At 36.3% G+C, this 13,472-nt stretch overlaps 1 protein-coding gene and 1 non-coding gene across 4 annotated transcripts in view; one reads left to right on the forward strand and one right to left on the reverse strand.

Moving 5' to 3' along the window:
• Window positions 1–13,472, forward strand: part of GUCY1A2 (guanylate cyclase 1 soluble subunit alpha 2) — a 386,320-nt gene that overhangs the window by 57,313 nt on the left and 315,535 nt on the right. The window lies entirely within an intron of this gene.
• On the reverse strand, window positions 7,879–7,998 carry LOC123858145 (small Cajal body-specific RNA 7). Its single transcript, XR_006794101.1, has one exon. It is a non-coding gene; the product is annotated as a small Cajal body-specific RNA 7 (non-coding RNA).

Genomic DNA, 13,472 nt, shown 5'->3' on the forward strand with positions numbered 1-13,472 from the left:
CCAATATTATAATCTATAAAGCTTTGGTATCAATAGACTGGAACCTTCAGATCTTCTTAGTAATGGCCCACATTTAAGATTTTTTTGTAAAGAAATAATTCAAAAGAAGAAGAGAAAACATTTAAAAATGGCATCATGGTGTTTATTGAATGCTCTTCATAATGGCAAAATATTGGCAACAAGCCGCAGTCTAACTATGAGGAAATGGTCAATTAAAATATGATAAATCTGTTTCCAAGAACATTATGCAGCTGTTGCAATGAGAGCGATGTGACAAGATTATGCTATAGCGTGGGGGAATGTTTATGATGTTGTCATAGCTCTGGTTCCCCGAGAAACAGACGCTGATGAAGATCTGTGCTCAGGATCCCTCGGGATCAATGACCCAATCAGGCAAACTTCATTAGGTTTCAAGTCCTGAGAATAATACTGTGTGGCTCACAGCTCCACCCTCCAGTCATCCTTCTTTCTAAAGTTAGGTAGCATGTGTTTGCACCTTCCACGTCTCACCAGGCCACTTCCTTGTGAGGTTGTGAAGAAAAGCGTGTGTGTCGAGGTGGTTGAGCTGGTGTTCACGTACCATCCAGCAAAGGTCTCGGCTCAACTTTTCCTCCTCCAGGAGGCAAGGAAGGCTTTATCTTAGTATTCCCGCTCACCTCCAAACCAACCGTCTTTGGATGTGTGCTGCCCTGGGGAAGGGACAGGACATTGGGCCAGGCAGTTTTCTTCAGCTGAAGGCAATTTCCAGAGCAAGACTTGGATCAGGGCTGACTGCTAAAATTACCTCCCGCATCTGCTAGAGAGAAAATATTACATGAGAAGAAAAAAGCCAAAACCAAAGTGCTTTGGTATTTATAATGAATCCAACTGTGTAAAGTATGTGTGGGCATATACAAAAACCAGAAGGAACATGGCTACATTACAAGAGTGAAAGAAGTCATAAGAACATAACCATCTCTCACCAAATAAGCCATGAATCCAAACAGACTGTAGGTTTGCTTACAATAACAGAAGAACTCCGGTGTATATTGTCTCCTCCTCTCTTGATTTAAGAAGATGACCATTTTTGTTAATTCTTGCATGGGTCAGGTTTTCCCTTGTGTTCTCTTTCCGGAACATGATGGACAGAGCTCAGGGTTCCTGTCAGATTCACGTCAAGATGCTAACACACATGAACAGTCGCTGTGCTTGGGGTGGTCCTTTCATCCCTTCCCAGGCTGGCCTCCCCCGTGATGCAGAAGAGGTGGAGGTTATGGGTTCAGTCCCTACATGTGCTGTCAGTACCTCCCCCCACCCCAACAGCCCTAAATTGCTTCCCTACCCAGCCTAACATCTAATGTATGCATGATCCAAAGAGAGCTGAGTATGAAAAATGTGGATGGAGCAGGGCGAATAAATCAAATATGATACTGAAAACCAGTTTGAAGTGTATGCTCTAGTGAGGAGAAACAAACACATCTATTTCCCCAAGTTAGAGTGCACGTTCACTCAAGACTGCAAGCCCGGTGTAAAGGCATCTCGCGTTAGCTCTCTAATCTGAAGCAGACCTCTTCTATCTCTGCTGCTCGCCTGTTTGTTCGACATCATAACTTGTAATGTCCTTCCAGATCACACCTACTCTCTCTTCTCTCTAATGTACTCTTGCTTTTCCTATCTATTTAAAATAGTTCTTTTGAGCTGCCTTTAATGCATTTTGAATTAGTTCTTTGAAAACAAGGTGGGAAGACAAAGGAGAGCATGTGAGCTATTTTCAGATGCTTTAAAGGATTTCTGTGGGGGAGAGCAGAGGATATAATAGGACCAGTGGACTAAAGTTATAGGAGTGGATTTTGCCTCTGTGGAAGAAGGAAGGAACTTCGTGATTACTAGAGATACTATTGGGAGAGCAAGCTTTAGGAGCTCCTCATCACAGGGGGTGTTGAAGTAGAGGAAAGGGGGCTATTTATGAGGACCATTGTATTTTGATGGAGGTTAGACTGGGTACCAGTGCAAATCCAATGTACTTGGTGACCTCGTGTGTTGATTTTCTGTGAAACAATGTAGCAAGAAATTCTCTTTTAAACAAACCTAGACATAATCCCATGCTATTATCCTCCAGAAATAGAAAACCATTAAGATTGCTTCTTTGTGAATGCCATTAACTCTGCCATATGTTACTATAAAAGCCACATTTGGATGTATGATGCACTAATTTCTGTCACACTTAAAATCTGATGCTATTTGGCTAAGGAAACACATATTTTAGCCTTAGGCTAACTATTTATTACCTAATTCGTTTGGAACGTTGTAAACATTTTCAGATTCCCATCAATTTTATTTCTTTACTACAACACAGCTTTGGTTCCAAAAATATGAATCCTTTCTGTACAAATTGGACAGAAGCAGAGCTCCCAAGACTGGGTTGGAGCAGTTGAGGAGGGTGAATCACAATTTAGCGATTGTAGAAAGCGTAATAATTAAAGAGGCATTAGCAGTGATTAACAGCTCTGAGTAAGCCCTCTGAGGATCCATCCTGGTGGAAATGACGCTTTCCCACTGCCGCTGTTGTGGCCTCCGATTTGAACAGGGCCAGTCGTCCTCTACAGATGCCAGAGTCCATGCATGTGCATCGTAATTCCCTCCCCTACCTTCTTAGCCATCAGGTGAAAGACTAGTAGAAGTACAGGTCTGAGAGATGATGAGTAGGTCTCTGCAGGGAGATTCCAAAGCCTGCGAGCCACTGCCGTATTTTTGCAATGTGGCAGACTGCCTTTCAGAAGCAGGGGCCTGGTGTGGGTACAGGGCTGAGACAGGTGCATGTCCAGCTGCTATGGGGAATGAGCTTGCGTAAAAAGGCCTGCCAGCAAGTATTGAAGGGGATGAAAAACAGCAATGGAAAAATTATACATATACAACATAGTAGAATGTATTTATTACATGTATTATATAAAATATATTTTATATATATGGGTAGTTACACACAGCTGTATTTATTCGTTTATTATTTATTCTTTTATCTGTTAATCAAAAAAATCCACTGTGGGCAAGCCAGTGTGTGAGTGATTAGAGTTCCAGTAGTGGTCTTTACTTTGCTTCTCTAAAATTCCATGTTGAGTTTCTCTTCCAGGAACTTTGCATAATGTTCTTTTGGTCTGGAATGGTTTTCTTTCTGTCTGTTCCTTCTTGGTTGCCTAGACGACTTTTATTTATCCTTCAGATGTGTCCCTTTTAAAGGACACTTTCTTTGACCCAGTAGATTTCATTAGGTCCCTGATATAAGCTCTCAAGCACTGTGCCCCTTATTATAACACTATCATCATGTGGTTTCTTTTGGATTATTGCTGGAATATATGTTCAATTTCTGGATTATTCAGTCTTTCATGTAGCTCAGTAAAGGGAAGACCCATGTCTATTCTGGTCACTATAGTATTCCCAGTACTCAGCACTGAGACTGCCTGACCAGGTGTTCTCTCTCTCTCTGCCTCTCTCTTTTTTATATAAAGGAATGAATAAATGTTGAATAGGACATAACTCTTGTCTTCACAGAGGTCATGTCTGGCTGAGCGGTGGACAAACAAGCAAGTGTTGTGTGATAAATGCTAGAGGGTAATCACAATGTGCTTGAGAAGCCAAAAAAGCAGAGGCCACTACCTCAGTATATATGTCAGGGAAAGCATTTTGGAGGAATTTAGGTGTGAGGATCTGCAAGATGAGTCTAAGCAGACAACTAGCTAAGTGGGTTAGGAGAACAGAATTCCATTAAGGAAACAAAACAAAATAGAAAGCACATACAGGAGCCTGTATGTGAGAGAGAGGTTGTTGGGCATGTTTGGGAAATTCCCAGTGGTTCCTGATGGCTTGCGTAGGGATGTGAATCGGGCAAATTGGGGGAGATGAGGATGGGCCCAGAGTGAAGGCTGGATCAAACTTTGCTGAGCTTGTATTTTGTCCTAAGGGCTGTGGACAATCCTGGGAGGGCTTTATGCAGAGAAATGATATGTAAGATTTATGATTTTGAGGAGTGTATAGAAAATGGATTGCAGAGAGACTGGAAAGCAGACAAGTTAGGAGGCTGTTGAAATAATTCTAGTCTCTGGATCATGGCGGCCTGAACAAAGTGACAGGACAGACAGGCAGGGAAGGTGAGTCATGCACACATACACATACACATGGATGTATTTACTAAAATAAAATTGTACTCTATACATTATTCTGACAGTTTTAATTTAGCTTTGTATCTTACCAACTCAAATATGTCTTTATGTCTTTTTCTGTGTTGGTTTGCCACTTTAAGGAATACATGTACTCTCCTAGATTTTCTTCTACAGTATTTATTGTTTGGTCTTTTACATCTTAAGCTTCTAACTGATCCTAAAATTTGATTTTGTTTGTGATGTGAGATGGGATTTAATTTTGTTTTCCACATGGCTGGTGTCATTTATTAGGTAAACCATTCTTTCCCCCATTGAATTAAAATGCTATTTGGTACTACATTAAAACTTCTCGTATACACAGATTTACTTCTGAATTCTCTATTCTAACTCAGTCTCTTTGTTTGTTCCTGTGGAAACAACAAACGTAGCTGGAGTCCATTTCATTTATTCTTGTATCTGGTTCCTCCCAGTAGTCTTTCTATTCAAACATTTTGGGGCTATTGTAGGCATTTGTTCTTATATGAGTCTTAAAATGATTGTACTGGCAAGAAGCCTTGTTGAGACTATAACAGGAAATGCATTACATTTATACATTAATTTTGGGAGAATTGATAGTTTTATAATAGAAAGTCTTCATATTCTAAAATATGGAGTATTTTTCCATTTGTTAGGTTTTGTTGGCTGTGTTAAGATTTTATAGTTTTCTTAACATAAGTTCTATGCCTTTCTCTTGAAATATATGACTTTACAGTTTTTATTTCTACTTTGAATATTTTCCCATTTCTACTTCTAGATTCTTGCTGCTAATACAGAGAAAAGCTATTGATTCTATATTTCATATTCTGCTACTTTACTACTGTTATAAAATTCTCATAGTTTTTTTTCTATAAAATGTGTGTTCTAAATGTTTTGAGCACCAAAGTGAGGGAAAGAAAGCAAGTAAGCAAGAAAGAGCCTCCAAATTAGAAGACTTTCTCGATTTTCTGAATGTACAATCTTCTTCATTATCAAAAATATAATTTTACTCTTCTTTCCAGTGTGTATACCAGTTATTTTACTTGCAGATCTCCTAGGATGCGCCGGAAACTCCAATATAACATTCAATAATAATGGTGATAGCAAGCACACTGATCTCATCTCTGGTTTTAGTTGAAACATGTTTAGTGTTTTATCCTTTAAGAGAAGCTTTGCTTCTGGTTTTTGGAAAGCAATATTTCTTGAGCAGTTTCTTTATATCCCTACGTTACTAAAAATTTTTATTAAAACAGTTAAATCTTAGACTTTTCAAAAACTACTGATACAATCATTTTCTCAATTTTATGAATGTGGTAATTTTTGCAGATAGATTTTCTGATATTGAACTACCTTTTTTTTTTTTTTTTTAAAGATTCTTTTTAAAGTCATCTCTATACTCAATGTGGGGCTCGAACTCAAGATCCCGAGATTGAGAGTTGTAGGCTCCCCTGGACTAAGCCCATCAGGCGCCCCAGACCTTTTCATTTCTGATATAAACACTATTGGGTTGGAATGTATTTTTCTATAAGTTTATAGATTCTATCTGCTACTTCTTCAACAAATACTCATGAGAGAAATTGGTTTTTACCATACTACCTCAAGTTTCGGCATTAAAGTTATGTGGTCTTAATAAAAATAATTGAGTCGTTTTGATTTTTTTTTCTATGGCCTGGAAATATTTAAATAACTTCCTAATAATTTATTTTAAAGACCAGGCAGAACTCAGATTGCCCATTTCTTGGTGAATTTTGGCCATTTATATTTCCCATAAAATTATTTAACATTACATTTATATATTTGATGGCAAAACATTGTGATTTTTTTATTCCTCTATTTTTTATTAATATGTAGCTATGTCATCTTTTTCATTCCTAATTTAGTATATTTTTTCTCTTAATTTCAGCTTTTACCTATTAGTTTTTTTAAAAGCTCAACAGTTCTTAATTTGGAAGCTTTTTATTTGCTTTTTGCTGAAAACATTGATGATGTATTCTTTTTTTTTTTTTCAGTACAGTTTTTTCTGTGCCTCAGGATTTGTATGAAGTAGTCTTTTCATTGATTTCTAGAAGTTATAATTCCAACTTTGGTTTTCTCTTTAATTCAAAGGAGTGTATTGCTGAACTTCTAATTAGATATGATTTTTGGTCATCTTTTTGTTATTTGTAAATATTTATTATTTTTGTTACTATTAGAAAATGTGATCTGCAAAATCTTTACTTAAAAATACCTTATGGGAATTTTCTGGCCCAGTATTTGAGGAATTTTTATAACTCTTCATATGCATACAAACACATATATGCAAGTACATAGATATATACATTGTGTACATATACATATGTGTTTGAATTTTGTTTATTAAATTTTATTTCAGTTTCATTTTTTCTCTGACTTTTTTATTAGGTTTTGCTTTTTATTGTTAATATGTATTCAATTAATCATTGACTTTGTTTTTTTTAATCTTTGATCTTTTTGGTTCTGAAAAAGGCACATTCAGGTTTTCCAGTATACTTTTATTTTTATAAAGTTTATTGTATATATTTTTATTTAATTTCTCTATGATTTTGCTTTTTAGTCTATTAGATCCATATGATCCTGAGAGATGTGTATTAGAGTCTCCCAAAATAATTGTATAGAGTTCTTTTATTCTTAATTCTTTAAATATATAAGAGCTTTACTGAAATATAATTCACATACCTTACATACCTTACAATTCACCCATTTAACGTGTATGCTTCAGGGTTTTTAGTGTAGTCATAAAGTTGGACAATCATCACTAAAGCAATTTTAGAACATATTTATCACTCCGTAAAAAAGCATGTATATGTTAGCAATCAATTCTTAATTGTTTTTGCTTTGTATATTTAGCTGCAATGTTGATTGGTTTATGCAGGTTTGTGTCTCTGAGGTCTTTATAAATTGTCAATTGTTATATAATGTTTCTCTTTATCCTGATTCACATTTTTAACTTTAATTCTACCTTGTTTGATATTAATATTGCTCCTTCCTTCTAGTTTCTTGGAATTCTTTGCCTACTGTCCACCTTTTATTTTTTAAATCGCTTCTTATGAGTGCCAGTCTTATGGGAGAAGTGAGAGTTCCTGCCACTGGATGGGAGGATTTGTTTATATTTACAGAAATACATAATTTACTTGATTTACTTTCTTCCATCTTGATTTTTGATTATTTATTTTGTATCTTTTTTCCTTATTTTTTTCTCCTGTATTGATCAAGTTGCATTAGCCTATGTATATATATTTTTACCTTCGTAATTTGAAAGTTCTACTCTGCTTTCCCATTATTGGTTATCTTCCTTTTGCTGTTATTCAAATTAGACCCACATGTTTTCCCGAGATGGTTTAGTTCCAGATTATGGGTAAGATGCACCTCACAGGAGTCAACAGTTTTTCTTTCCCTCTGTTTCATTAATTTTTATTTAACCTATATCAATCAATCCTGACTGCAACTTGTGCCTTTCCATCTGTAGACTCAGGATTCTCTATAGTTCAGAGGGAAATTATCTCTATTTTTTGCTTTAGTTACATTTCTTCCTCCATTGGTTTCTTTTTCTCATTCCCGATCACACTGTGTTTAGAGGTTGTACTTTTCAAGAGTTGTCCTACTAAATCGGTTTGCAGTCAACAGAGGAATCACAGACAAATATATATAATACAAGGGAATATCTGCTATTTTATATATGCTTTGCTACTTGAAAGAGTAGCAACTAATAATACTGGAGTGTAATTTTATGATGCTCTGCTTTTTAAAAAAAACTTAGATTAATTACATACATATTAAAAATTTCCAATCATACAACATTCAACCCCCAATTATCTCTATTTCATCATTTCCATATGATGTTCTACTTTTTAGATGTAGTTTCTGGGTGAAAAACGTATTCCAGACTTTTCAGTTTGGCTTCATCTCCATTGTGCCATGTTTCTCACTATTAAAATTTATATGCTATGCATATTTTAAAGCAGATCTTAGTATATTCTCAAAATTAAAAACTTGAGACTTAACCATCATAAATATTTTTGTTCCTAAAGCACTTAATATGCTTCTGATAATGCCTATTCCTTTGGGTATTCAAGAATTAATGTTAAATCTGTTAGAGGGTCCCCCATTGTTATTCTTAGCAAATTCTTTGATAGCTCAAAGATATTAAAACCCTGTTTTTTAAGAATTTGAATATATGTCCTGTTTTCTTTAAGTATATCATAAAATTTAAGACTATTAACTAGTTTTAGTTCATACTTAAAAATGAATACGTGACATAAGTTGTGTTCTTTTTTGGAAGGTCACAGAGATGCCACAAAGTCAGTGAAAGGAGAATGACATGCCTCTAAAATAGTAGAAAAGCATTGTTTAACTCTTCATAGATTAAGACCAAAATTGATAGGGGTCCTTTTTTGCATTATTATCCTAACACTTCTACTTACTTAACGACAGAATACTCTGAAACTACAAAAAACTACACTCCAACAGAGATTCAAATGAAACTGTATTGATAGATCAGATTGAAAACAATTTTCTTTAAAATTCGTTTCAGGCAGTGGGATTTTTTAAGAGCCTTTCTCCTTTGTTATTATTTAGACCTATGTGTATAATATTTACCGTTAAATCTCCTCTGGGTGGCCGAGACCAACTTCAGTCATTTCTTTGTAGGTTAGCTTGACACTAGAATAATAGTTTTATAGAAGTGTCATCAAACTAGCTGACAAACACCTTAGGGACTTGCTAGATAAAAGAATTGTTTCTGGACAAATACTATATACTATCACTTATGTATGTGGAATCCAAAAACGCCAAACTCCTAGAACGGTGGTCACCAGGGATTGGGAGGTAGAGGAATTGGGGAGATGTTAGTCAGAGCGTACAAACTTCCAGTTAGAAGATGAGTAAGTTTTTGGGATTGATTGTACAACTTTGTGATTATTGTTGACAATAATGTATTATTTACTTGAATATTGTTAAGAGAGTAGATCTTAAATGTTCTCACTACAAAAAAATGAGAACTATGTGACATAATGAAGGTGTTACCTAACACACCAAGGGCAATCATTTTGCAATATATAAATGTATCAAAAGAACACTCGGTGTACCTTAAAGTTATACAGTGTCATGTGTCCGTTATAGCTGAGTAAAGCTGAAAAAAATGTTTCTCTGAAAAGATAATTATCTCCTTAATATATATTGAAATCTCTTTACAGTTTGGACTTGAGATAGAGTTGTGCTTCAGTTACATTATTTAGATATTAGGTTGAAGAAGCCTAGTTAATTAAAAAATAATTATAGGGAGTCTACAGCTCACAGAAGTGTGTAGTTGGCAGGTTTTCCGCTCCTCAGTTGAACTTTATGCCACTTAAGGATACACCTGTTGCTTTGGTGTTTTTTCTGTGTTAGTGGAGACCACTGTCCTCGCTGGGTGACAAGGATGGTCTCTGGACCTAAAGACCCTCTTTTATTGATAGATCTTCCCTTAAAGGATCCAGGACCCTAGTTTATGCCGTATCTTTGGTGCCTTCTCACTCTATTTACTTGATTCTCAATGAAGGCAATATTTTCTTTTCCAAGTCTAGAGGTCAGATTTATAACGGTTTTACAAAGTGAGTAATTTTAGCATCCCAATACTAGTATTAATTCACCTGAAAACTATTTCTTTACCTGCCACACACTCCTTAACCCCTTACACCCAGTATTCTGCCCTTTCCCATCCAGTGAAATTGCTGTCAAAGTCCCCAAAGTGCTGACCGATCCAATTTACAGTTTTCTGTCCTTACCTTACTTGACATTGCTCTGGCATTTGGTAACTGTTGACTGTTCTTTGTAACTCCTTTCTGTTGACTTTAGTGATGCATTAATTCATTCAACATCTAGCTAATATTTATTGAGCACCTACTAAATGTCACACAGAATGCTAGGCATTGATCATATAACGTTGAGCAAGACATGCATTTCCCACCCCCACCCAGATGTCTTTCTCTTTTGAAATACTGTGCTTATTTCAAAGATGTAGTATTAGACATGCTTCACCCTGAAACCTACCTTTGCTACCTACCGTTGTGTGAGCTTGGGCAAATTTCTTAACATTTTTCACTTGTAAAATGAGGACAATTAAAAATATCTACCTGATAAGAATTTTTTTAAGTGTAAAGTGATCTATGAAAATGTTCAGCACATTGCTTAACACTCTTCTCACTGGGACTTCTCTAATTCAGGCCATATAATCTTTTAAAGACATTATAGTGTCTCCCTGGCTGGTGTCTTTGACTCTGGTCTTGGCACCCTCAAGTCCAGCCTCTACATTGCTCATCAATTACCAACTCATCCCCTCACTCCTGTTCCCCAGATGTATCCACTTACTTTTTGCCCTTCCCTGATTATGCCATTCCATTTCTCTGGCTCATCTGTATTCCATTAGTGTCCATTCATTAATGTGATTGTTCCTTCATTGTTGGGTTTTCGAACACCCACTTTTTCTTCAAGTCTCCGTTCAGACATTATCTCCCTGAGGAGAGAGTCAGACATTCTTTTCTGCATACCTTCATAGGTATTCCCATGTGCCTCTGTTACAACCCAAATCCCACTGTGATTTAATTATCTGTAGAGTCTCGTATCAGAAAAGAATGTGTCTAGTTGTCCTTAAATGTGGCACAAGTGTAGCTTTAAAAGCTTTATTATGTTTATCAAACAAATACTTAGAGGAAAGCTTAGTTTCTGTGAATGAAATCTTAGTGTCTATGTTGCCAGGCATTATGTTATTGATGGGTAGGCAGACATAAAGGGGATAATGTCCTTGTCCTTAAGAAGTGCACAATGTGAAGTCAGATGGAGAGCAGATGAGGGACAAAAGATTCTTATCATCGATGAATAGATTATTTTCAGCTAAAGGACTTCACGTTTAGGCTATTCATTTTTCTCAAGAGGTGAATTGACAGTAATTTAAAATTCTAACTTCTAACTTACTTGTTAATGAAAGCAGATTTTTTTAAGTTTTGCCCCTAGAGGAATGTATTCTTATAGACCCAAATGTCAAGCTGTCATAGCATTTTCTGTTATGAGAAGATGAGCATTGTCTATATGTTTTAAGTGATTTACTCTAAGTAGGGGGTTTGCATCAGTCGTAGGTACAGGCTTGGAAGTCAGAACTGTACCAGTTGTCTGAGCTGAAATACTTTCTCTGTGCTTCCTAAATTTTGAGATAAGGTTTAAAGTGTAAGTCTTGGCTATTGATTTATAGCATATTTGCAAGAGTTACGTGATCTTTCACTAGTTTTCCATGTTTCCAACTGGAAGAAGTTTTTTCTTCTTTTATGATCTTGTACATTTTCATAATTGTGAGAACAAAAATCTTTATTAGTTAATCAAGGATTGTGGTTTTATAGAATTGCCATGTATAGGATTTGAGTGTAATATTCAAAACATTTTAGCTTTTCTTTATTGATACAATTTGCTCTAGCAGCCTCGTAGGTCTTGGTGTCATCATTGCAGAATTAACAACCCTGTACCAAAGTGCTTTGTAAGACAGTGGGGATTTCTAGCTGATGGGATGCTGTACTCACAGAGTAGTTTTTAGCTTGTGCCTCTGGTGAATTTACTTGTTATTTTCTGGATGATTTGGGGGGATTTTGGCGCTGGAAATAGAGCATAAGCTTACCGTATTATGTTTATATCTATGTTCTTTAATAACTGAGGACATTTTCAGTGTTATGAAAAAAGCAAGTTAGAAGAAATTCGCTTTTCCTTTTCTGTGCATAAAGACCCTGAATCCTTTTAAAATCGGACTCTTCAAAGGATAGAAGCCATCCGTGATTTTTAATGGCACATGGGATTCTGTAGTTTAGCAAGTATAGTCAGCTTATAGGAATTTTATTTATTTGGAATTTAGTTTTAATTAGACTTTTATGAAGAAAAAACTTAATAGCAACCAAGAACATTGTTTTTGAAGGGATATCCATTTAATTTGTATTAGGACTTTTTAGTTATATAGTGATGATGATACAGGGATTTGGCATAGGAAGGTATTTTTGTGAAGGAATTTTCAGACAGATAGTCATCAAACCAAGAGAGTAAGGTTTTAGAAGCCAGAGAGAAGGGAGATTTAGGAGGATGAGATGATCAGTAGAGTCAAATTAAAAGAAAAACAGCGAACAAGGTTAACTGAGGTAGGGATCGAGCAGTATATATTGCCTGAAGCATTTTCAAAAGTAGTTTCAACAGAGCAGTGGGAACAGAAGCCAAATTGCAGTGAGTGTCCTCACCTTGCTTTTTTCCTTCCACACTGGAGAACTGGACAGATGAACACTATTATTCTCCGTTTGGGCTGACATTACTGTTAGTGAATGCAGCACATGCTGAAGGGCAGTCTCGTACCATGACCATGTAAGATGCACAGTCATGTTTTTAATCTCGATAGGTGACTGTCTCAGCTTGACTTGCATGTCGGATCTATGAAACCAAAATTAATGTGAAATTCTTCTTAATAAAAGGACTCTTTCTCACTTAGATTTTCTACCGCTTTTTGTTTCATTGCTTTTTTTTTTTTTTTTAAAGATTTTATTATTTGACAGAGAGAGACAGTGAGAGAGGGAACACAAGATGGGGGAGTGGGAGAGGGAGAAGCAGGCTTCCCGCGGAGCAGGGAGGCCAATGCGGGGCTCGATCCCAGGACCCTGGGATCCGAAGGCAGACGCTTTACGACTGAGCCACCCAGGCGCCCCTTGTTTCATTGCTTTTAAGAACTTTTTTTGTCAAACTGATTTCTTCACTTGGCTATCACAATGTTTATACTCTGTAGTACTGCCTCAAAAAATATATGATGCGTTTTGACTGTGTTTTTCAAATGGTATTGTTGACTGTTCTATTCCTGCATTTCTGCATGGGGAGAACCCTTAGGGAATGATAAAGGTAGGAACAGCAAGCCGAGCTGTAGACAACCGAGACTGCTCTGCACTTGAACAGGACACTAGCAAGGTGACCTCTGTCTTTTCCCAATCCTGCCTTACCTTCAGGACCTCCCTGTAAGCTGCAGTAGACGAGGCAAGAAAATATGAATACACAAACTTACATGTATTGATTCCAGCCAGAGTCAAAGGAGAAACAGAATGACTCCATATGGAAGATTCCTTTAGCACATACACTCAACTCTCATATATGCATTGTACTCTTCCTCTTTGGACCATAAATTCCCTCCATATTTTTCCTCAAATCATCCTTAAGGGTGGATCTAACTAGATCACGTGTGACTGGTTCTAATTTCTACATCATGCATTGTGTGTATGTATGTATGTATGTATTTTTTGTTATAATTCCATTGCTGTAACA

This window comes from Mirounga angustirostris, unplaced genomic scaffold (assembly GCF_029215605.1).
Source record: "Mirounga angustirostris isolate CCGP_5_RB_7025 unplaced genomic scaffold, mMirAng1.0.hap1 SCAF_13, whole genome shotgun sequence".
NCBI lineage: Eukaryota > Metazoa > Chordata > Mammalia > Carnivora > Phocidae > Mirounga > Mirounga angustirostris.